Source organism: Colobus angolensis, unplaced genomic scaffold (assembly GCF_000951035.1).
Source record: "Colobus angolensis palliatus isolate OR3802 unplaced genomic scaffold, Cang.pa_1.0 Scaffold217, whole genome shotgun sequence".
NCBI classification, from domain to species: domain Eukaryota; kingdom Metazoa; phylum Chordata; class Mammalia; order Primates; family Cercopithecidae; genus Colobus; species Colobus angolensis.
This window is the reverse complement of record NW_012115344.1, coordinates 2,580,107-2,603,609: the sequence shown is the minus strand read 5'-3', so window position 1 is coordinate 2,603,609 and position 23,503 is coordinate 2,580,107. Positions and strand designations below refer to the sequence as shown.

General features: G+C 35.3%; 1 protein-coding gene across 3 annotated transcripts in view; it reads right to left on the bottom strand.

The window, feature by feature from the left end:
- BANK1 (B-cell scaffold protein with ankyrin repeats 1) overlaps positions 1-23,503 on the bottom strand; it is a 329,903-nt gene that overhangs the window by 296,356 nt on the left and 10,044 nt on the right. Inside the window, exon 1 of one of the 3 annotated variants that reach the window (XM_011943210.1) lies at positions 8,984-9,094. The exons of the other annotated variants lie outside the window; for them this stretch is intronic. The gene's annotated coding sequence lies outside the window, so the exon portion shown is untranslated. Of the gene's footprint in view, positions 1-8,983; positions 9,095-23,503 lie in introns of those variants that run through there. 3 annotated transcript variants of the gene reach the window in all.

The window sequence follows — 23,503 nt, the reverse complement described above, 5'->3', positions numbered from 1 at the left end:
GGTGGCCAGATGCGGTGGCTCATGTCTGTAATCCCAGCACTTTGGGAAGCCGAGGCGGGCAGATCACGAGGTCAGGAGATTGAGACCAGCCTGGCTAACATGGTGAAACCCCGCCTCTACTAAAAATACAAAAAATTAGCGGGGCATGGTGGCGGGCGCCTGTAGTCCCAGCTACTCAGGAGGCTGAGGCAGGAGAATGACATGAACTTGGGAGGCAGAGCTTGAAGTGAGGGTAGATTGCGCCACTGCACTCCAGCCTGGGCGATAGAGCGGGACTGTGTCTCAAAAAAAAAAAAGTATTCATTCCAAGACAGCACTGACCATAAGACCACCCATTATTTTGTTTCTTTAAGAAGAGAATGCTGTGATCAAAAACTATAATATACTACAAATTTAAAGATAAATTTTAACTTTAGAGCATTTGAATAACAAATTGCCAGAATCAGTGAAATATGGTAACATTACTATCTCATACAGTCTCTTAAGTGCCTTTTTTTTTTTTTATGAGGTCTCACTTAGGCTGGAGTGCAGTGGCATGATCTTGGGGCTCACTGCAACCTCCACCTCCCAGGTTCAAGCAATCCTCTCACCTCAGCCTCCTGAGTAGCTGGGACCACAGGTATTCACCATCATGCCAGGTTAAATTTTTTTGCATTTTTTTAAATAGTAGAGACAAGGTTTCACCATGTTGATCAGACTGGTCTAGAACTTCTGGGCTCAGGTGAACAACCCACCTAGGCCTCCCAAAGTGCTGGGATTACAGGCATGAGCCACCATGCCTTGCCAAGTGCTTCTCATTTCTCCAATTCAACATCAAGAATGATCTCCTCAGAATCTTATTATTTTCTATGATTCCCCCAGACTGATTTCTTTCCTGGAGGCTGGCCCTTATGGATTACATCACCCAGGCTTCCATGTGCCTACCTTGATTGAAAGCACCATCAGAATATCAGATGAGAAGAAAGAATAATAGGATTTTTTATTGGCCTTCCACCCACTCCTCCATTTTAGTTTGGACAGTGGCTGCTTTCTTGTGTGGCCATTTTTCTATGACTTTTTTTCATGGATCCAGTTTTCATGCAATTCCAATAACCATCTTCCTTTCCCTTATCTCACTAGTGTAGTAAACAATTTTTGCTGTTAGTTTGAATGCTTCACTATCCCTCCTCAATTCAAAAAATCAAGCAAGCAAGCAAGCAAACAAACAAACAAAAAACCCCCAACCAGACATATACCATATACAAAAATCAGCTCATGATGGATTAAAGACTTAAATGTAAAACCCAAAACTAAAAAAAAACCCTGGAAAACAACCTAGGCAATTCCATCCTAGACATAGAAATGGGCAAAGACTTCATGACAAAGACAGCAAAAGCAATCGCAACAAAAGCAAAAATTGACAAATGGAATCTAATTAAACAAGAGCTTCTGAACAGCAAAAGAAAGTATCAACAGTGAACAGACAACCTACAGAATGGGAGAAAAATTTTGCCAACTATGCATCTGACAAAGGTCAAATATCGAGCACCTATAAGGAACTTAAACACATTTCCAAGAGAAAAAAACAAACAACCCCATTAAAAAGTGGGCAAAGGACATGAACAGACACTTTTCAAAAGAAGGCATACATGTGCCAACAATCACATGAAGAAAAGCTCAATATCACTGATCATTAGAGAAATGCAAATCAAAAGCCCAATGAGATACCATCTCATGTCAGTTAGAAGGGCTATTAATAAAAAGCCAAAAAATAACAGATGCTGGTGAGGTTATGGAGAAAATGGAAAACTTATGTACTGTTGGGGGAGTGTAAATTAGTTCAACCATTGTGGAATGCAGTATGGTAATTCCTCAAAGACCTAAAGCCAGAAATACCATTTGACTCACCCAGAGGAATATAAATTACTCTACCATAAAGACACATGCACATGAATGTTCACTGCAGCACAATTCACAATAGCAAAGAGATGGAGTCAACCTAAGTGCCCATCAATGACGGATTGGATAAAGAGAATGTGGTACATATACACCATGGAATACCATGCAACCATAAAAAAGAATGAGATAATGTCTTGTGGGAACGTGAATGAAGCTGGAGGCTATTATTCTCAGCAAACTAATGCAGGAACAGAAAACCAAATACCACATGTTCTCACTTATAAGTGGGAGCTAAATGATAAGAATTTATGAACACAAAAAAGGAAACAACAGTCACTGGGGTGTGCTTGAAGGTGTAGGGTAGGAGGAGGGAGAGGAGTAGAAAAGGTTAACTATTGGGTACTGGGCTTAATTTCTGCGTGATGAAATAATCTGTACAACAGACTCCCGTGACATGAGTTTACCTATGTAACAAACCATCACATGTAGCCGCTAACCTAAAATAAAAGTTAAAAAAAAGAACATTTGTTAAAACTTCAGTTGAGACAATTGCCTTACAAGTCATGTCAACTTTTCCTAGTACAGACGCCAACATCCCTCAGTGCTTGCCTCTTGAATCAGTAACTAGAGTTAGAGCCCACAAAAGGGAAGGGGAGAAAATTCCACAAAAAAAGATTTAATATTCAGAAATTGTTCATGGATATTGCCAATATGTATCAGCATGAGTTTGGAAAGTATGTATGGAATGAATTTTAAGGGTTATTAGACCGAGAAAGATGAATCAGAAGATTGGATCTGACTGAATTTATCAATATGGTTGTATTTTAACAGCATTCAGGATTTAATGTATTATCTCAAGTACCTGTGGTAGTATTAACAGCCTATTAGAATGGTTAATTAAAGCTTGGATTCTATGGTGGCCTACAGTCAATGAGGCTGCAATGCCAGAATTTCCCTGCTATGACATAGAGGAGGGGTCAGTAGACAAACTTTCTGTAAATAGCTAGATAGTAAATACTTTAGCCTTTGCAGCACACTTGGAATCTCCTTCTCCTTCTTCTCCTCCTTATCCTTCTCCTCTTCCTTTCTATAACTTTAAATGTGTAAAAACCATTCTTAGCTCACAGGTGATACACAAACAGGACACCAGCTGGATTTTGTCTACTGACTATCATTTGCTGACCTCTACTCTAGAGTGTTCTGATGTTCCCTCTGCTAGCATTAAGAAATATATTCATGAAAAGTGCTGTGATGTCTGTCTTCTGTAGCATAGACACAATGATTAGGTTTAGACCTTTGAAGTGAACTTTTGATGTCGATGGAGAATAATGAAGTCTGAGTTGGTAGAGAACAAACAGTAACACTCAATCATTAGAGACAATATAAATAATAAAAGTGTTTTTCACTGCAGGTATTGTGGTGGTATCTAATTCATCTGACGGTCCTTAGGAATGAAATATATAGTATACATATTTGTAATACAGATTATAAATGTAATGTAAACCTAAAATGTATAGCCTATGAAGGTTCTATATCATCTTTATAAACAAAACAATTCTCGTTTGGGGTGCAAAAGCATACTTAAGTTGCTATAATGGAAATTCACAGACTGCTCCCTAGTTTATAGACTTAGATGACTTTGACTGAAGGGAACTCAGGTCCCTCTGAAAAAGGGATTTTCTATGATGCTAAACATAGATACCATAAATCTTTCTCCAAGCCTTCATCAGAGTGACCTGAAGGCATGTGTACTAGGGAAAAAATAATACTCAGAATACTCAGGAATATCTTCTAGCAATTATTAGTTACTGGTCTAAACTGATAAAAAATTCCCAAAGACTGAAAATACCACCATGGCATTTTTTGGGAATTTATAGAAGTCAGGTGTAATAGTAAATGACATCTTGCCTTGAGTATATATGATAATGATTCCAATGGGCCCATGTGAGTACCACAGGGGTATCCTGTGGGTATTTTTTAAGCCAGAAATGTTTGGTGAAAATGAGTATACACAGCAAATGTCAGAATCCTAACAGAGAATGAGGACTATTATGGTAGGAAAGGCAAAATATATGTATCTGAAACTGTCAAATCCCATCCTCACAGTAAACTAAAACAACCCAAAAATACAGTAATCTTTCTTTATCCATGGAGAATACCTTCCAAGACCCCCAGCAGATCCCAAAACTACAGATAGCATAGAACTCTATATATACTAAGCTTTTTTGCTATACATGTATGTCTATGATAAAATTTAATTTATAAATTAGGCACAGTAAGAGCATAGAAACAAAAATTATTTTAAAAATAGAACAACTGTAACAACATATTATAGTAAAAGTTATATGAATGTGGTTTCTCTTTATCTTCCTTTCAAAATATGTTACTATTTTTGGACCATGGTTGACCATGGATAACTAAAAACCACAGGAAGCAAAACTACAGAGAAGGGGGACTATTGTACAACATTCATGAAGGAATTACAGATTATTGCCACCAACAAAGACTTGGGAGATGAAGATATAATGGTGGTTATTTCTTCACAACTCTGCTTTACTCTCCGGTTTGCCAGTACAAAAGCCAAAGGGTCTTGTAAAATAACTGCTGATTTTCATAAACATAACCAAGTATTGATATTAATTGCTATTCCACAGATGATATATTTACTGGAGCAAATCAACTAGCCTATGTAAACTATAAACAGATATTTATCAAGTCATTTTCTTTATAATTGCAATGAATAAAGATAATAATCAGTTTGCAGTCGCTTGGTAGAAACAGCAGCAACCTTTCACTGACTTACCTCAAGGCTATACCCCATGACATAATAACATCTGTATAAATAGTGACCATATATATATGCCATACAGTATATAATTTTATATGTAAAATATAAAATTGATGAAATAAACTTGCTCATAGCAAAAGAGCAAATGCTCTAGTTGTCATAATATGATACATTTGTGTCAGAGTGTGAAGGATAAACCATGTTGAAGTTCAGGAACCTAAAATGTCATCAATCCTTCTAGACAGCCAATGGTGTATCAGGGGTATCCAATCTTTTGGCCTTCCTGGGCCACACTGGAAGAAGAATTGTCTTGGGCCACACATAAAATACACTAACACTAATGACAGCTGATGAGCTAAAAAAAAATTGCAAGAAAAAAAAACTCATAATATTTTAGGAAAGTTTACGAATCTGTGTTGGGCTACATTCAAAGCCATCCTGGTCAGGTTGGACAAGCTTCCTTTAAGGCATATCAGGATAGCCCTATATATTGAAAGACAACTTTTTTAATTTCCAACTTTTAAGTTCAGGGGTACGTGTGCAGGATGTGCAGCTTTGTTACACAGGTAAATGTGTGCCATGGTGGTTTGCTGCATAGATGATCCAATCACCCAGGTATTAATCACCCAGCATTCATTAGTTATTCTTCCTGATCCTCTCCCTCCTCCCACTCCTCACCCTCCAACAGGCCCGGTGTGTGTGCTCCCCTCTATGTGTCCATGTTTTCTCATCATTTAGCTCCCACTTATAAGTGAGAACATTCGGTATTTGGTTTTCTGTTCATGCATTAGTTTGCTAAGGATGATGGCCTGCAGCGCCACTCACATCCCTGCAAAGGACATAATCTCATTACTTTTTATGGCTGCACAGAATTCCACAGTGTATATGGAATTTTCTTTATCCAGTCTATCATTTTCTTTATCCAGTCTATCATTTTCTTTATCCAGTCTATCATTGATGGGCATTTGGGTTTATTTCATAAATTTACTATTGTGAGCAGTGCTGAAATGAACATAAAATATGCATGTGTCTTTATAATAGAACAATTGACACTCCTTTGGGTATATAAATTATTGAATCTCACCATTTGATGGGCCTCTTTGCATTTTGAAGGAAACAAACATATTTGGGCCCATTTACTGGGTAGCCAGCAACAATACCAGTTTTGAGTAGGAGCAAACAAGGGCTCTACTATACAGTCAGGCTGCAGTGCACACTACACTGTCCTTTGAGCTTTATAACAAAGCTTTATTGAGTTTCTGGCAACTCTCAATAGGAGATCCACAACACATACCCCTGAGATTTTGGAGGAATACCATTCCTTATTCTTCCAATGACTCCTTTCTATTTGAAAATTAACTTGTGAGTTATTATTGGATCCTGATTGAGAATAATGTCTGCTTACATGATACCAAGTGTTTATGTAGTCTAACTGACCATTCATAAACTGGGTGTTATATGATCTACCAAATTATAATTTGGTTGTGAGAAATAATATTCTATTTGAAAATGAGTATGATATATACAAAACCAGACTCAGGCAATTCTGGATGGGAGAAGTAAATGCCATGAGCCTGTAGCTTAAGCTTCTATGACACCAAATCTTACCACTTTACCACTCCTCCCTCAACATGCATCTGTAGCCTCAAGAGGAATGACTAAACCTGTTAACTGGAAAAAAAAAAAAAAAAAAAAAAGAAAAAAAAGCATGGCATTAGTTTCCAGATCATTCTGAAAAATATGCCAGCACCAGTCCAAAGTGAATATTACATCCACTTCTACATTACAGCCCCACTCATGGTGAAAGGAAATTCTTCCAGTTGATGGAAGTTCATGTAATATATTTGAGAGTCCACTTTGATATAGAGAAAAGATAGCTTGAGCTATGGATGAATCTACATTGAACAAAATAAGAAGAAATGGGAAAGGATATGTTCATTTCATTTCAGAATTAAATATACAAACTAAATTACTAAACAAGAAAAAATAGCTAGGAAACATGAGCCTATGTCTTTTGTTACACACAAAGGAAAATTAGACTTGAATTCATGTTTCTCAGTTTTCCTTTGTGAGTAATTATACCTGCGTAACAAGCCTTTGACCACATCAGTGATCAATGAATGCCCATTGAAAACTTTTAGAGCTACAAATGAGGCTGCAATAGGATCAAAGTTTTATAGGTTTTGTATGTTGTAGGAAAACTCATCCTGGAAATTCCTTGTCTTGTGGCAAAGCACTTTCCACAAACACATACAGTTCATTTCAAGGAAAAACACATAATTACAAAAAAGTTAGGGTAGTCAGGGTAGATATTTTGAATACATGGAACAGAGACATTATTATTGTGCTAATGGACTAAATTTAAATACTTGTAATGGTTTGTAAAGTGTATAAATTTCTAAAAATCCTTCAGAAGTACACTTTTAAAAGTGAATTTTATTTATGTAGATTATACCTTAATATTCTTGACTATAAAAAACAAGAGTGTGATAAAAATTAGTAAAAATCATAAAATTTGATTAAAAAAACATGTCTAGAGCTCTGGTGGCAACTCCTTAACAGAGTACTTAAAACATTTAAAATATATTTTTAACTCCAATAATTTTTAAATATCTTTTTTTAACCCTAAAAATGTATAAAGTCAGAACTTGATCCATATCTATTACATCTATCAATAATAATTTCAGTACATCTGATTTGAAAATAGAATCTTCTTTAAATTACTTAGTAAATGTTGGTGTAATTTAAAAATGAAAATTATTTCTTGAAGAAATAATTGACATTTTAACCAATAATAAATGCAGATTATAGTACTCAGACCTCAAAACGACATATGTTTAAAAATCCCAGGTATAATACTTACAATTTTATTTTGTGATAAATTAGTAGTAGTTTCTGCTTACTCCTCAATTTTTATATTTCCAGTTTTATTACATCCATATAAAAGACGGCAAATATCCTAGAGGGCCAGGATTCAGAATATGCATGTAGTCAGCGTCCCAATTTCTACCTGTAATTGTTTTGTTAAGCTTCTGTAGCATGAGGGCATATGTTCTGACAGCTCCTGACCTATGGTCCAGGGTCTCCTGTGGCTGGGTGGGTATATTTCTCTAATTCTAGAATTTCACATTATTAACTCCACTTTTTCACAAATATAAGCCATGTGAGCCAATTATCAACTTCATCAGTAATAAAGGCAATATTTGATTTCTCCCTTCCCTTATTCTTTGTCGTATTTCTTAATACTGCTTAACATCTCAAACACTGAAGAGGGTTATTTATTGCTCAGTCCTCACCCCTACACCCAATACTCCCTGAACTCTTATGCTGAAAAGTGGCTTAACATTCTATTATATAATAAATGTGCCACATTCCAAAGTACACTGAATTCCATTCAATAGTAATAATATACAAAGTACATTCACATGAATATTATGGTGTGTTTTTATACCATTCTTAGTATTACAGTTTTAAGGAAAGAATTTTAACTCAGGTTAATGAAAAAACAAAAATGTTAAACTTGAAAAGCCATAGCTAGAAAGTTTAGGAGACTTCCCCAAGGTCACACCAATAGTAAGTCATTAAGCTGAACTTAAATTCACATCATCTACTGCCAGCTCTACTTCAAGTATCAAACCATACCACAGGCAATATTATTGACAAAATGAAATAAAACTCCAGTCCGTTTCTTGAGGTTCCCAATGGATAAAAGCATATGACCAGCCGATCAGATTGAAAAGAGAATAACTTTAGTTTCACCAGCAAATCTAATTTTGCTGTCCTAGTTCCGAGAAAAAGAAAACTGTGTTGGCATTTCCCTTGTTTCCTTGTTCTTTCTCTCTCGTTAATTCAACCTCTTCTTTCCAGAACACAAGATGGTGGCAGTGGTGGAAAAAAGACAGTATCCATAATCATGCTTTGAGAGCAATGACCCAAACAGAGTACTTAAAATATTTAAAATTTGTTTTACCTGCCTGAATTCTTTTCATGGGCTTTAGGCAGATCTAACTGTACAATGAATGCTTTTTAGCCTGTATTACTAAAGTATATAAGTTAGGGATGTAATAAGTACACTCCTAACTAACTGCAATGAGATCTTGCAATTAATTATCTTGGCAAGTATTAGTGTACAGTGACACTAATATCTTTCAAGGGCTTTGTTATGTACAGAATTACATAGGACGCCACACTTTGGAAACATAACTGACTGAAACACAAGCAAACCCCTCTAAATAAATTTCATCTCAAAATTTGTATCATATGTAGTAATTGTAAAATATCTTAGAAATAGCTATATACTAGAAGATATGCACATACCAAAACAAAGAATAGGTTGAATTTCTACTCATCGGATGCAAGCAAAACCAGCAAGCAAGTAGTCCCCCACCCTCTTCCTGATGTGTGCATCCTCTGCAGCCATTCTTGGCCGGAAGGGAAATCGCAGACCTAGCAAAGTGTGTCTCCTATCACCCGCAGAAGCTCCCCAAGGCCTCCTGTGGTCTATGTTCAGAGTAAACGTAACTTCTGCATGGAGTTTACAAGATAGCAAGTGCTAAAAATTCTAGGTAACTCTAAAACAATCCTCAGTTATGCTGCAGCACTTGGTCACAACTACATTTCTCCTAGAGTGACAATGTCTTTTCGTAATGTGGTCAAGGATGCACACCCATCAGAGCCACTTTTGGGCACTTGGTCAAATCAGAATTTCCAGAATTGGGGTTCAGGAAAGGATTATCAAGTAACTAAGCACTTTGGTAATTCTTAAGTCCACTCAAGTTTGAGAATCACCATAATGTCTTTTTTATACTGACAATATTTCCAGTACCACAGTAGATTATTACAGTCACAATTTTTTTCTCTCTCACGTTTTGCTAATGTGAAAAAAGAAAATAAAGATTTTAGGTTCTTTTTCTTTGAGGAAAATACATTGAAATAGCTCAAATGTTATTTATTAAGGAACCAAACACATGTGATTTATTAAATTCACTAAAATCATTAACTTGCCCCAATCTACCTTAATTCACCAAAGTGATTTTTGTTAGATGAGGGCCAAATCATGTATGTATGGACAAAGAACACAATATTTAACATTATGTATCTAAAACTTAGATTGCAATTCTGAAGTGAATATTGTATATAAATACAAATATGATGTTTATCCAAAACTATAAAATATAATATAGATGGTGATTTGGGGGAAGTGTTTATAATACAATATGTGATTAAATAAAAGCAATTTTTAAACAGTATTTAAATTCATACTAACTTTAACCAAGATTACTTTTTTACTATTATTAATTTCCACATTCCAGGTGTCATATTAGGAAAATTCACAGTTCAGAAATTAGGCAATAATCTGTTTACAAAAGTCAAAGTTAAAAAAAAATAATGCTCAATTATTTTTGTCCCTGGTTGACATTTTGTACAAGATTGAACACCAAACTCTTTTCTGAATTGAAATAATGAAGCATTGGAAATTCCTGGTGGGGTTGCTTTGATTAATATTTGACACTTAGAAGTATGCAATATAATAATATCTAGGCATAATTTTAATAAAAAATGTGAACCTCTAAAAATGATTTTAGAATATGAAGAACCGGGAAGAAATATTCCAATAGTTTATATTTTCTTCTCTCCTATTAAAATGTATAGAACAGTATCATCAAAAACTGAAGCTCTACATCATATAAATGTTTTAAAGATAGAGCTATGTCAAGAATATATAAAAATGAATGTTTTACATTTATCCTTAAATTTTAGTAATTATTTTATTTAATGAATCTTATTGCTTACTTATTTCTTTAAAGATAGTGTAGAGAAACAGCAATCCAAATATTAAATGTTACCCTAGATATACATTTTTTAATCTGAGTTTGTAAAAATAAGATATTATTATGATTTTAACATTTTACCACTTGAACTTGAAGGTATTCCTTTATGTTAACGTACTTTATAATTGTAATCAAAGTTGAAAATCAGCAACAGACACTTAAAAATATATATAATTAAAGATACAGTTTATTCTTTGGAACTTCTTACTAATTCCAGTCATATTTCACAGAATAATCTTCTTTGCCATTCTATGACTCTAATATTCATTACCTTAACATTTTTTAGTTCTCACTCATCACTGGAATTTCCAGACCAGGTATTTTAAAATTCAACAAGATAATTTACCATAATCATTTATAAGTATTATAATGTTGATAAAAATACCTCAATATTAATTCTCTAATCACTTAAACCTTTGTTTATATGTTTATGTAATAGTTATTTAATGATTATGATAAAGAACAAATTTTCAGACTTTAAGAGACAAAAGATTATAAAGCCCAATTCCTGCCCTTAAAAAAACTTGCATATTATAAAAAGGAAATGGATTTCTATAAATTACTTTAACACAAAGTAGTTTATTCTAATATCTCATTAAGACCTGTGGTGAAGGAATCTTCTAATCTTATTTATCCTAGGGTTAGTGTAAAAGTATTGTCTTGCAAGGGAAGTGTCAATAAATCTTTAAGTATCACAAAGTGCAGAACTGAAAAATTTAGAAATCAAAAAGATCTGAATTTTATAAAATGTTCCTGTCTGACAAATGGCCCTGATTTTTCATGGTTTGGCATTTTTAAAATGAATCATCATAAATGAATGGGTTATATAATGTTGAGAATTACAAAACCATGAACACAATATGAGCTTCTTTATGTATATACACAAAAACTCATATAATTCAAGACAAATATTATCAATATTTATTTCTGGCGGCTGCAGTATATTATAACATTATTCTTACATTGTTTATTCCTCAAATATTCTAGAATGTGTACATATTATTTTTATAAGAGAGTAGCTTTTAAACTATGCCATATGGTTCCATATGATCCTATTTCAACTGAAATTTTATCACTAGGAGAAAACGGTCTCAAAAAAATTCCCTACCAGGGTTAAAAATGGTTCATGTTCTAAGATATTAAAGTAAAATGAGACCATAAAATAATATTACTGGCCTTTTTAAAATATTAGAATAATACTTGTACATCTAACAAGTTATCTCTCAGAATATTTTGTTTGGGGGCTTGGGCTGGAATGGGGCCTTATTTAATGGAACCACACAGCACCTAGCACAAAGACTCACAGAAGTTTCACAAAACATTTCAGGAACAGTCCTGACCCTGTCATTTAAAAGCTCTTCAACTTTAGTTGGGTGACTTCCTATACTCTGAGCTTCAGTTGCTTAACCCGAAGAGATGGAGATTCTGATCCCTCATTCCTAGAGATAAAATATGAAGCCCACATGCCTGGTTTAAGACCTGGTGACCAGCAATCATTGAGATGTACAGCAGTAATAATGAAGATAATGATGATGATACCTATAATAAAGGCTACCAAAATGCAGTAAATGCCTAACATATGCAAATGAATGTTCTGATGCTTTATAAGCATTAATTTACTTTAACTTCATAACAATCCTGTGCTCTCTGTATCCTCTTTGGCACTTGTGGAAAATGAACCACTGATAAAATAAACACGTATTTGTACTAGTAAGAATCATAATAGCAGCAGTAGCCAACAGTATTATTGACAAGAATAATTAAATTGATAAAATCACTCATTGTAAATAAACAATAATGGGACATTCTTTTTTATTTTTTTTGGCCAATAAAATATAACAGTGAATTCCCGAAAGATGTTCCAATAATGTATAAATATATATCTTGCCAAAGATGACTACCTAAGGGTAACATTGATATGTTCTTCATACTTTATAAAGGTTATTTCTTCATGATTACACCTAGTTGTTTTTTGTTTTTTGTTTTTTAACCAGACGGATGGTGTATAAATGCCTGATGAGGGGGTCCTATCTGCAGTATTTATGGTACTCTTTGTCTTTGCATAGCCTACATGTGTTTAGATATCTGTATGTTTCCTAATGCTCCTATAAAAAAATTAATCACAAATTTAGTGGGTTTAAAGCAACATAAGCTATTATCTTACAGTTCTGAAATTTAGGAGTTTGAAATGGGTCTCAATTTGACAAAATCAGATATTTGCAGGGCTACATTCTTTCTATAGGCCTCATGAAGAAATATATTTACTTGCATTTTTCAGCTTCTGAAGGCTACCCACAGTTCTTGACCCATGGTCCCATTCCTCCAGCTTCAAGCCAGTGATATTGGGCCAAGTCCTTCTCATGTTGCCATTTCTCTGGTGCTCACTCTTCTGCTTCCCTTTTCACTCATAAGGATCATTGTGATTAAATTGGACCCAACTGGACAATCCATGATAATCTCCCTATCTCAAAGTCAGCTGATTAGCAATCTTAATTCTATCTGCAATCTTAATTCTTCTGTACCATATAACATAACATATTCACAGGCCTGGGGCTTAGGACACATACACTTTTGAGGTACCATTGTTCTGCCTACCACACCATCTGAACACTGCTTTCAGCTATAGTTCCTTCTCTTCCTTTCCTAAAGCCTTTTGAAGTAAAATGGATATATGTACAGTATACTTTCTGCTTCTCTTCACACAGTATTTGTAGAATAGCCCTGATTAAGTAGCTTATATGATCATTGTTTAGATTTCTCCATGATTCAAAGCAAATGACACATTAGAAAAATTTTCTAGGAGTCAATTTGTGGGAGCTTGAAAGTTCCTTTGAGAATGCAAAGAATTAGGGAAATGCAAATTATAATCTTTCCATTTTTAAAGTACTCTTTATTATTGGCATTTTATAATATATATATTTTAACAGTATCCACTTTTTTATTATTTAGATATTTTTATTTCAGTAGTTTTGGGGGAAACAGGTAGTTTTTTGTTACACGGAGAAGTTCTTTAGTGGTTTTGGTGTATCCACCACCTAAGTAGTGTACACTGTACCTAATATGTAGTCTTTTATTCCTCATCCCCCTCCAACCCTTCTGCCTGAGTCCCAAAATTCCATCATATCATTCTTATGCCTTTGCATCCTCATAGTTTAGCTCCCATTTATAAGTGAGAACATACAATATTTGTTGTTCCATTCCTGAGTTACTTCACTTAGAATAATGGCCTCCAGCTCCATCGAGGTTGCTGGAAAGGCCATTATTTCATTTCATTTTATGAGCTAGTAGTATTCCATGGTGCATACATACTACGTTTTATTTAACCACTCATTGATTGATGGGCATTTATGTTGGTTACATATTTTTGCAATTGCAAATTGTGCTGCTATGAACATATGTGTCCATGTGTCTTTTTCATATAATGACTTCTTTTCCTTTGGGTAGATACCCAGTAGTGGGATTGCTGGATCAAATGGTAGGTCTACTTTTAGTTTTTTAAGGAATCACCATACTGGTTTCCATAGTGGTTATACTAGTTTACATTCCCACTAGCAGTGTGAAAGTGTTCACTTTTCACATGGATACCGACATCTATTTTTTTTAACTTTTTTTTTTTTTTTGAGACGGAGTCTCGCTCTGTCGCCCAAGCTGGAGTGCAGTGGCCAGATCTCAGCTCACTGCAAGCTCCGCCTCCCAGGTTCACGCCATTCTCCTGCCTCAGCCTCCCGAGTAGCTGGGACTACAGGCGCCCGCCACCTCGCCCGGCTAGTTTTTTGTATTTTTTAGTAGAGACGGGGTTTCACCGTGTTAGCCAGGATGGTCTCGATCTCCTGACCTTGTGATCCGCCCGCCTCGGCCTCCCAAAGTGCTGGGATTATAGGCTTGAGCCACCGCGCCCGGCCTTTTTAAACATTTTAATTATGGCCATTCTTGAAGGAGTAAGGTAGTATCTCATTGTGGTTTTAATTTGCATTTCCCTGATAATCAGTGATGTTGAGTATTTTTTCATATGTTTGTTGGCTATTTGTATATCTTCTTTTGAGAATTGTCTATTCATGTCATTTGCCCACTTTTTGATGGGATTGTTTTTTTTCTTGCTGATTTGTTTGAGTTTCTTGTAGATTCCAGATATTAGTCCTTTGTCAGATGCACAGTTTGCAAATATTTTCTCCCACTCTGTGGATTGTCTTTTTACTCTGCTGATTAATCACAACCGTACTACAACTTTGATGATTTTAAATACCCTAATGGTGATCATTAAAGATACAATTTTTCTAGCTTACATTGTAGATATTTTGCTTTCTTTTACTTTATTCACCTCCAAGGACCTTGAAAGTAGCAAAACTCTATAAATTTTTACTTTTATCAATTGGAAATTGTGCTTGTCTGTTCTATCCTTCGGGAAGAATGTCTCCATGTGGATCTATTAGTAGGTGACAATATCATATTTTATGTTGTATATTTTTCTGTTAAAAAAACTAGAACCTTATTTATTTAGAAAACGGAAATGTCTACATGGGAGGAAAACCTTTCTGGTATCGGCACAAATATATATTTACAAAAGAATTAAATGAGTTTATTTCAGATAAACATATAGTGGTTAAGGGGCCAGGCTTTCAAGACAGGCTCTCTAGGATTTTATTTTTTATTTTTTAAAATTTCACTTTTTTTTTGAAAGTCTTGCTCTGTTACCCAGGCTGGACTGCAGTGGTGTGATCTCCACTCACCGCAACCTCCGCATTCCAGGTTCAAGCAATTTTCCTGCCTCACTCTCCCGAGTAGCTGGGACTACAGGTGTGTGCCACCACAGTCAGGTAATTTTTTTTGGTGTGTGTATTTTTAGTAGAGACAGGGTTTCGCCATGTTGGCCAGGCTGGTCTTGAACTCCTGACCTCAGGTGATCCACCCGCCTAAGCCTCCCAAGGTGCTGGGATTACAGGCATGAGCCACCATGCCCAACCCTGAATTTTAAAAATCCAGTTCTATCACTGACTAACTATATGGCCTGAAGCAAATAATGAACCCTGTTGTTCCAAGATTTCCCGCTTGTGACACGTGGATAACACCACCTATGGAATCAGTGTTGTGAGAATTCAGTAAGATAAAGTATGTAGAGCATTTATCATAGTGCCTGACACCTGCTGCTAACAAAACTTTGTTTCAACTTTCTGGAAAATGAAATCTTATTTTGGAGGACAGTGGGAAGGATCTAATCTCCAGGAGACACAGTGGTAGGGAGTCACAGAGGGAGAAAGTCAGTTTCTTTTAGAATACTTATCCAATCCTGATGACTTCCAGAACAATGTCTCGGTTTGGAGCTCCTGGTTCCTCGTGAATTCCAACACTATCAAAGAGAGTGAACTGTATGCCCAGAGCCTGTCCTTAGCTATAATTTTTTTCAACACCATTTTATTTTCAATCTGTATGTTTGTATGTTTACCTTCTATTTATGGCAGTAATGATTTTCTTACTTATGGTAGTGATATAAAATGCTCATTTAAAATATATGACATTTAAGCTAAAAAAAGAGTCAGTCTAAGAAATATTTTTTTCTGTACAAGAGGACAGGTAGAATAACCAACAATTGACGAAGGTCTTATGAGAATAACTGAAATTTGCAAAGCACTGTCCCAGGGGACTGTACTCATGCCTGCCTTCTGAAATGACTGGTGATTTTCTGGAACAGCAGTTATGCATCAGGAGTCACCCCCGGTAGCTAAAGAAAACAAGCTGTTGCTTGTCCTTGCTAACTAGTTCTCATGGCTGAATTATTCAGACTTTTGTAAACTTAGGGTTTTTGAGTCATCTGATATTGGGTTAGGGTAAAGATAAAATGAAACAGAGCTGTTCAACTTTTTCTGTTCCTATTTCACTTAAATACAATCCCTGATGGGAGTAGCCACCTTTTGTGTATCCCCTGAATTGAGTACAGGAGTGCACGAATAAATGGTTGAAGAATAAATGAATGACGTATAATTATCCCTCCATAAGATTATGGGGCCTTTACTCTTTCCCAACGAAGAACCTAAATTCCAAATGCTGAACAAAAGTTATTTTCATCTTTGCAGCACTTTTGTTCAGATCAGAGATATTAATTGCATTACTATTATGCACCATGTATTATGAACCAACTAGTCTCATGGATAATTAATGTGAGTATCAATATACATAATATTGCCTCTCCTAGGCATCAGAGAGGTTGCATAACTGGCAAAAGGTGAAGTTCTGTTAGTGACAGAGCCAAGGCTTCATCCTGTACTTATTCAACTTCAAATCCAGTGCAACATATTTCTATGTTATTAAGAACGACTCAGTCTTTCTGTAGATTAATTAATAGGCTTATATGGAGGATGATCTATCCTATTATTCAATAAATCATCGAGGATTTTTATTTTGTATTTTGTTTTTAAACATTGTATAATAGATTTATATCGGGCAAGAGCAAAACTAAACTATTGAAAAATGACACCTCAACAAATAGCCATGAAAATGTAACATTTTAAAAGCATGTACAAATATTAAATATATTAAAGCTACAAAACTGAAGTAAAACTAATAAAAGTAATGTATAAAAATCCTAGAAGTACATATATGACAGTTTTTTCTAGTTTTTTTGTCTTTATGACATATTTTCAATTATGTTCATGTATTATTTTAGAAAAAGAAAAATAAAACAAAATATATTAATATTCTAGGCACACATAGAGGATATTAAATTTTATTTGCTTTTAGACCCTAATCACACTTTTTCTCTCTACTTGCCCTAGAAGATATTGAAGATATTATAGTTCACTAAATATTCAAAGTTATATTAAAAGGTTGTAGGAATCTTAGCCAAAATAACTATACTACTTGTTATCAGATTAAAAGTTAATTTCATATTGGAAAACACCTTAAGATTATCTTTAGCTGTAAAAGCCTTCATGAATTTTAAAGATCTTTTTCATAACCAAAAGAAGCTCTTCTGCAAACCAAAGAGTTTGAAAAAGATTGCCAAAACCAGAGTGTTAGTTTAAGATTGGATATAAGAATTCTGAGGCTGTTCAGACATGTGGCATTCAGAAATGGCTACAACTTTATTTGTCCTTTTTCATATACTTAATTAGCTACTCTAATGTCACTCTTGGTACTAATTAGTCAGCCAGCATCTATTAATGTGCTTATGTCTACTAAACTGATGCTAGAAGTTACCCTTTTCTTTAAAGAGCATCCCATCTGAGTGCTAAAGCTACTATCATATTAATGTTGTTTTCTACATGTCCTGTTAAGTTAGTCAACCTAAAAGACATAAAATTCATTCTTGTCTAAATTACATGCATTTATATGTTAATGTCATTTTAGGTAGAAAAATATTTCAACAATAATTTACTTGGATGACTCTTAACAGCCCATATGTTTACTTTAAACATGTTTCATTGACAAACATTTCTAACATGAAAAAAAATCTGTTTGTAGCCACTGTAGTCAAATAGTTCTTGATTTTGGAACATTTTGATGTATGAAATTCCAATATTTAAATGAGATGTCACTTACATAGTTTACATGATTATTGGCATAGTGGCAGATTTATATAGTCTAACATGTGAAATACCTTCAAAATAATTTGATTAGTTGAGATGCATACATGCTATTTAACTGCATAAACACACACATTCAAAATATTCTTATACAATTGACCCTTGAACAATGCAGGGGTTGGGGCAATGACCCCTGAGCAGTTGAAAATCCCCATATAACTTTGATTCCTCAAAAACTCAACTACTGCTGACTAGAAGCTTTACCAATAACATAAACAATCTATCAACACATATTTTGTACCTTATATGCATGATATGCTATATTCTTACAATAAAGTAAGCTAGAGAAAAGAAAGTGTATTAAGAAAATCATAAGGAAGATAAAATACATTTACAAAACTGTACTGTATTTATCAATACTGTTTACATCATCTATTTATAGGATGAATTGCCCACCATTTCAAATGGTAGGCAACTGCAGCTGCAGACCTCATTCTACAGTATGTATCAAGCAAATCACCTTTTGCTTGTAATGTCATGACTTTTCTCTTCTTCTTGGGAGTACTACCAGCATCACTACTGGTACTTCCTATGAGTCCCATGGCATTATTCAAAGTTTACAAGATGAAAAACATACAAGAACCACGAGACATCTCTTTGCACTGTGATATGCAATTTATTAGACAAACTACTCACTCAGATTTGACTGTCATCACACACCATTTTAGCAGATACTCCCAACATTTGATTTCACTGCAATAGCAGCAGGAGGTGGCCATAAGATTATTACAGCAGGACACTATGTACTACAGTTAATTGTATGCAGTTATGATTTAATACTGCATCTTTATATTTGTTTACATTCTTCTTAAATGTGTATAACAACATGTATGGTCTGTAAGTGTTTGTGTGACTATGTTTTGATAAATTTTAACGTTTTATAATAGATTCATATATATTTTAAGGCAGCAAATAATAAAACAGACTAGTATCAACATAATTTTATGCATTCATGACATACGTAACTTCCTTATGTTTTTCTATTTCTAGGCTAACCAGTTCATCAGCGAGTTTTTTCAAATTGTTGCAAATATCCAAAAAATTTTCAATATATTTATTGAAAAAAAATCCACACATAAGTAGACCCATGAAGTTCAAATCTGTGTTTTCAAGAGTCAACTGTATTTACAATTCTCTATGCGCTTTCCTACTTCCATTTCATTCACACACACTTTACTTTCCCTAATAGATAACCACTTTCTCATTTTCCTCTCATTTTCACTAGCACAACCCTAGCTCACCCCAACTGAATAGCTGGAATTAATCTAAAGGAATTAAAGAAATAGGCAAATTGTGCGTGCTCTACTCAACCTACCAATGCCATTTTCCCTATACTATAGCCTCTTAATTTTCTGTTCCTATTAATTCCCTCCCTCTCACTCAATGAAAATATGGCCACTAAGACTGGATCATAACTTTATTTACACTATGGTATGCATAACACTAAAGAAAATATAACTAAAAGCAGTACTACCTATTTCTGGCTGAAATAATCATTATCTCAAGAACTAGTTGCCATTTAACAGAGATGACAAATTTGTTCAAAAGAACTTATTTCTCTATCAATGTTGAGGCAACAATGCATCCCACAGTTAAATAAATATTTGTTAAACAATGTCTTAGAGGAAATTGAAGAGATAGTGTTGCAGAATCTCTCACACATTTAAATATCCTAATATGCATATTCAGAACATCTCACCACACAATTTTTTTTCCACAGGACATACAGTATATGCTACAGAACACGGTTTGGGCAACAGAGTACTAAAGGAATAAAGCCCTGGAAGTCTGTATCCATATATTTCAGGAATTGACTATCAGGTAAGAAAAGTGTAAGTCAACTTTCGTAATGTCCCACATGGCAACTCACCTACTCACCCAGCAACAGCCATAATTGTCAATCACAGAGCACCAATTTTGTTCCAAGTATACTATTTTTTTTTCATCTTTTCCAAAAGAAAAAACGTGAGGTATAGAGAGGTCTTTTTTTTTTTTTTTGAGGCGGAGTCTCACTCTGTCGCCCAGGCTGGAGTGCAGTGGCACGATCTCGGCGCACTGCAAGCTCCGCCTCCCGGGTTCTCGCCATTCTCCTGCCTCAGCCTCCCCAGTAGCTGGGACTACAGGCGCCCGCCACCACGCCCACCTAATTTTTTGTATTTTCAGTAGAGACGGGGTTTCACCATGTTAGCCAGGATGGTCTCGATCTCCTGACCTTGTGATCCACCCGCCTCGGCCTCCCAAAGTGCAGAGATTACAGGCGTGAGCCACCGCGCCCGGCCGGGAGGTCTTATAATGAAGTTTCATAGGGCCTTACAACCACTAAGTGAAGCAGCCATTAGATCATTTCCGCAACAGATCAGAATATGATTCTAAGAGGTCATTACTACATACAAACACAAAATACATGCTTAGTGAAAGCAGAAATGTAATGTGTGCTAACTGCTAACTTCTTAGCAGACTAGCCCTCATAAAAGATATAGATAAGCAGCCCCTGTTTTCTTTCCATAATTATAAATGCTTCCTAATTACCCATATGTTGCTCAGAAATAGAAATTTGCTTAATGGAAGCTTTCTATTATTCTGTTGACCTTCACAGATCTAGGTGAGACATTGTATGTATTTATACCCTGTAGGGAATAAATTACTTCAGGCATCATTTAGGCAATTCTGAATATGTCACTAAAGCTTTATTCATAGAACTATATCAACTATTACTCTTTTACCTGTATGATGATATTAGAAATGGCTTCATCACAAAAATCATTAAGACACTGATACGGAAGGGAAGTACTGGGAAGGGTGTGGTCCCTTTAACTGATACTGAAAGTGGGAAGGGAAGTACTGGGTAGAGGAGGGTGTGGTCCCTGGCTAGGGCTCTATCCCCAGGCCTGTGCCCACGGACCTAAGTAAAGACAGGCATTTTTGTTTTCCTGCCCAAATACTGCATTTTCCAAGACCACCCTGTCTTGCCACAACCCCATCCTGTGCCTATAAAAGACCCATAGACCCTAGCAGGCAGGTGGCTGGACTTCGAGAGGAACGCACTGGTGTCTTCAGTCAAGACAAGAAACAGAAACTATGAAAGAAAAGTATATTTGACACAATGAGTGTTAAAAAGTGTTCCAACAGCAGCAAATATTACAATCAAAATTATTTAACAAATAAGTGATAAAAGAAAAATATTTGTGATGCGTAAGACAAAGTTTACATTTTAAATATGTAATGTGGTCTTACAAGTTTTTAAGACAAAAAGCACAAGAGAAATATGAATGAATGATGTGAATATATAACACACAGAAGAAATCAAAATGCCAAAGAAATATATGAAAAACACTCAATTTCAACAGACAAATGCTAATTAAAATAATAGCAAAATATCACTATAAAAATGCTTTGTGTGATGAGCATGAATAGACAGAGGTTCTCTCTAAATTGCTGGAGGAACTGAATTTTGCTCACATTTTTATGAGAGTAATCTCATAATACATATTCAACAATATGTCATGAGAGAGAAATAAAATTTCTTTTTTTTTTTTTTGAGATGGAGTCTCGCTCTGTCGCCGGGGCTGGAGTGCAGTGGCCGGATCTCAGCTCACTGCAAGCTCCGCCTCCCGGGTTTACGCCAGTCTCCTGCCTCAGCCTCCGGAGTAGCTGGGACTACAGGCGCCCGCCACCTCGCCCGGCTAGTTTTTTGTATTTTTAGTAGAGACGGGGTTTCACCGTGTTAGCCAGGATGGTCTCGATCTCCTGACCTCGTGATCCGCCCGTCTCGGCCTCCCAAAGTGCTGGGATTACAGGCTTGAGCCACAGCGCCCGGCCAGAAATAACATCTCTAATTTATTTCATTGGAATATTTTTTTCTGAAAGCCGAGAGCATTGCTATCTGACAGAAAATTTAATTCAAATCACATATGTTGTTTTAATGTTTTTAGCAACCATATTGCAACAAATAAAAAGTAATTACAATAATACTGATTTTATTTCATCAAATAAATTCAAAATGGTATAATCTTAACATGTAATTAATATAAAAATTATTGAGATTTTACATTCTATTTTTTGTGCTCAGTCTTTGAAAACTGGTGTGTATTTTACATTTACAGACATTACAACTTGAACCAGACATATTTTAAGTCCTCAACAGAGGGGGCTACAGTGTTAGGTAGCAAAGCATACAGTTTTCTGCCCATCAGAATATAGGAAACATGTAAGATTATAGCAATCTGACATGACAGAAACATTTGCACCTTGGGAGGCCGAGGCAGGCAGATCAGCTGAGGTGAGGAGTTCGAGACCAGCCTGGTCAAAATGGTGAAACCCCATCTCTACTAAAAATACAAAAGTTAGCCAGCTATGTTGGCAGGCGCCTGTAATCCCAGCTATCTGAGAGGCTGAAGCAGGAGAATCACTTGAACCCAGGAGGTGGAGGTTGCAGTGAGCTGGGATCGCACCACTGTATTCCAGGCTGGGTGACAGCAGCGAGAAACTATCTCAAATAATTTTAAAAACTGAAAAACAAATCTTATATGAAACAACTAAGATGTAACAAGAATTGCCTGAAGTTATATTACCAACCTGTTTGAATGTGTTTTTATCTAGCAATAGTCAGTCTCTTGGATTCAGACAGGAAGAATAGAGCTAGAAAGACTTATTCAGGAGTAGAGCTTTATCAAGTAGTTGTGACAGTAAAATAGATGGATCAAGGAGTCAAAGCAAATGCAAAGACAGGATTTTAATGAGAATGAATGGATTCCAATATGGATAAAAAGGAAGGGATGATATATAGAAAGTAAAGCTAGGAAATAATTTAACACTGTACCAAGGTTTTCACAGAAAGAAGTATCAGCTATTTATTCTCCATTAAGATCAATACCAAAAAAAAAAAAAAAAAAAACCAAAAAAAGGAAAAAAGGAAAGAAAGAGGAGAGGAATGGGAAGAAGAGAAGGAGGAGCTCTAGAAACATAGAAGAAGGAATGAAAAAAAACAAGACAGAAATTCTTTTCTGTTTTCCTTTTCTTTTTTTTTTTATTATACTTTAAGTTCTAGGGTACATGTGCACAATGTGCAGGTTTGTTACATATGTATACATGTGTCATGTTGATGTGCTGCACCCATTAACTTGTCATTTACATTAGGTATATCTCCTTATGCTATCCCTCCCTCCTCACCCACTCCATGACAGGTCCCAGTGTGTGATGTTCCCCATTCTGTGTCCAAGTGTTCTCATTGCTCAATTCCTGCCTATGAGTGAGAATATGCAGTATTTGGTTTTCTTTTCTTGTGACAGTTTGCTCAGAATGATAGTTTCCAGCTTCATCCATATCCCTACAAAGGACATGAACTCATCCTTTATTATGGCTGCATAGTATTCCATGGTGTATATGTGCCACATTTTCTTTATTTTATTTTATTTTATTTTATTTTATTT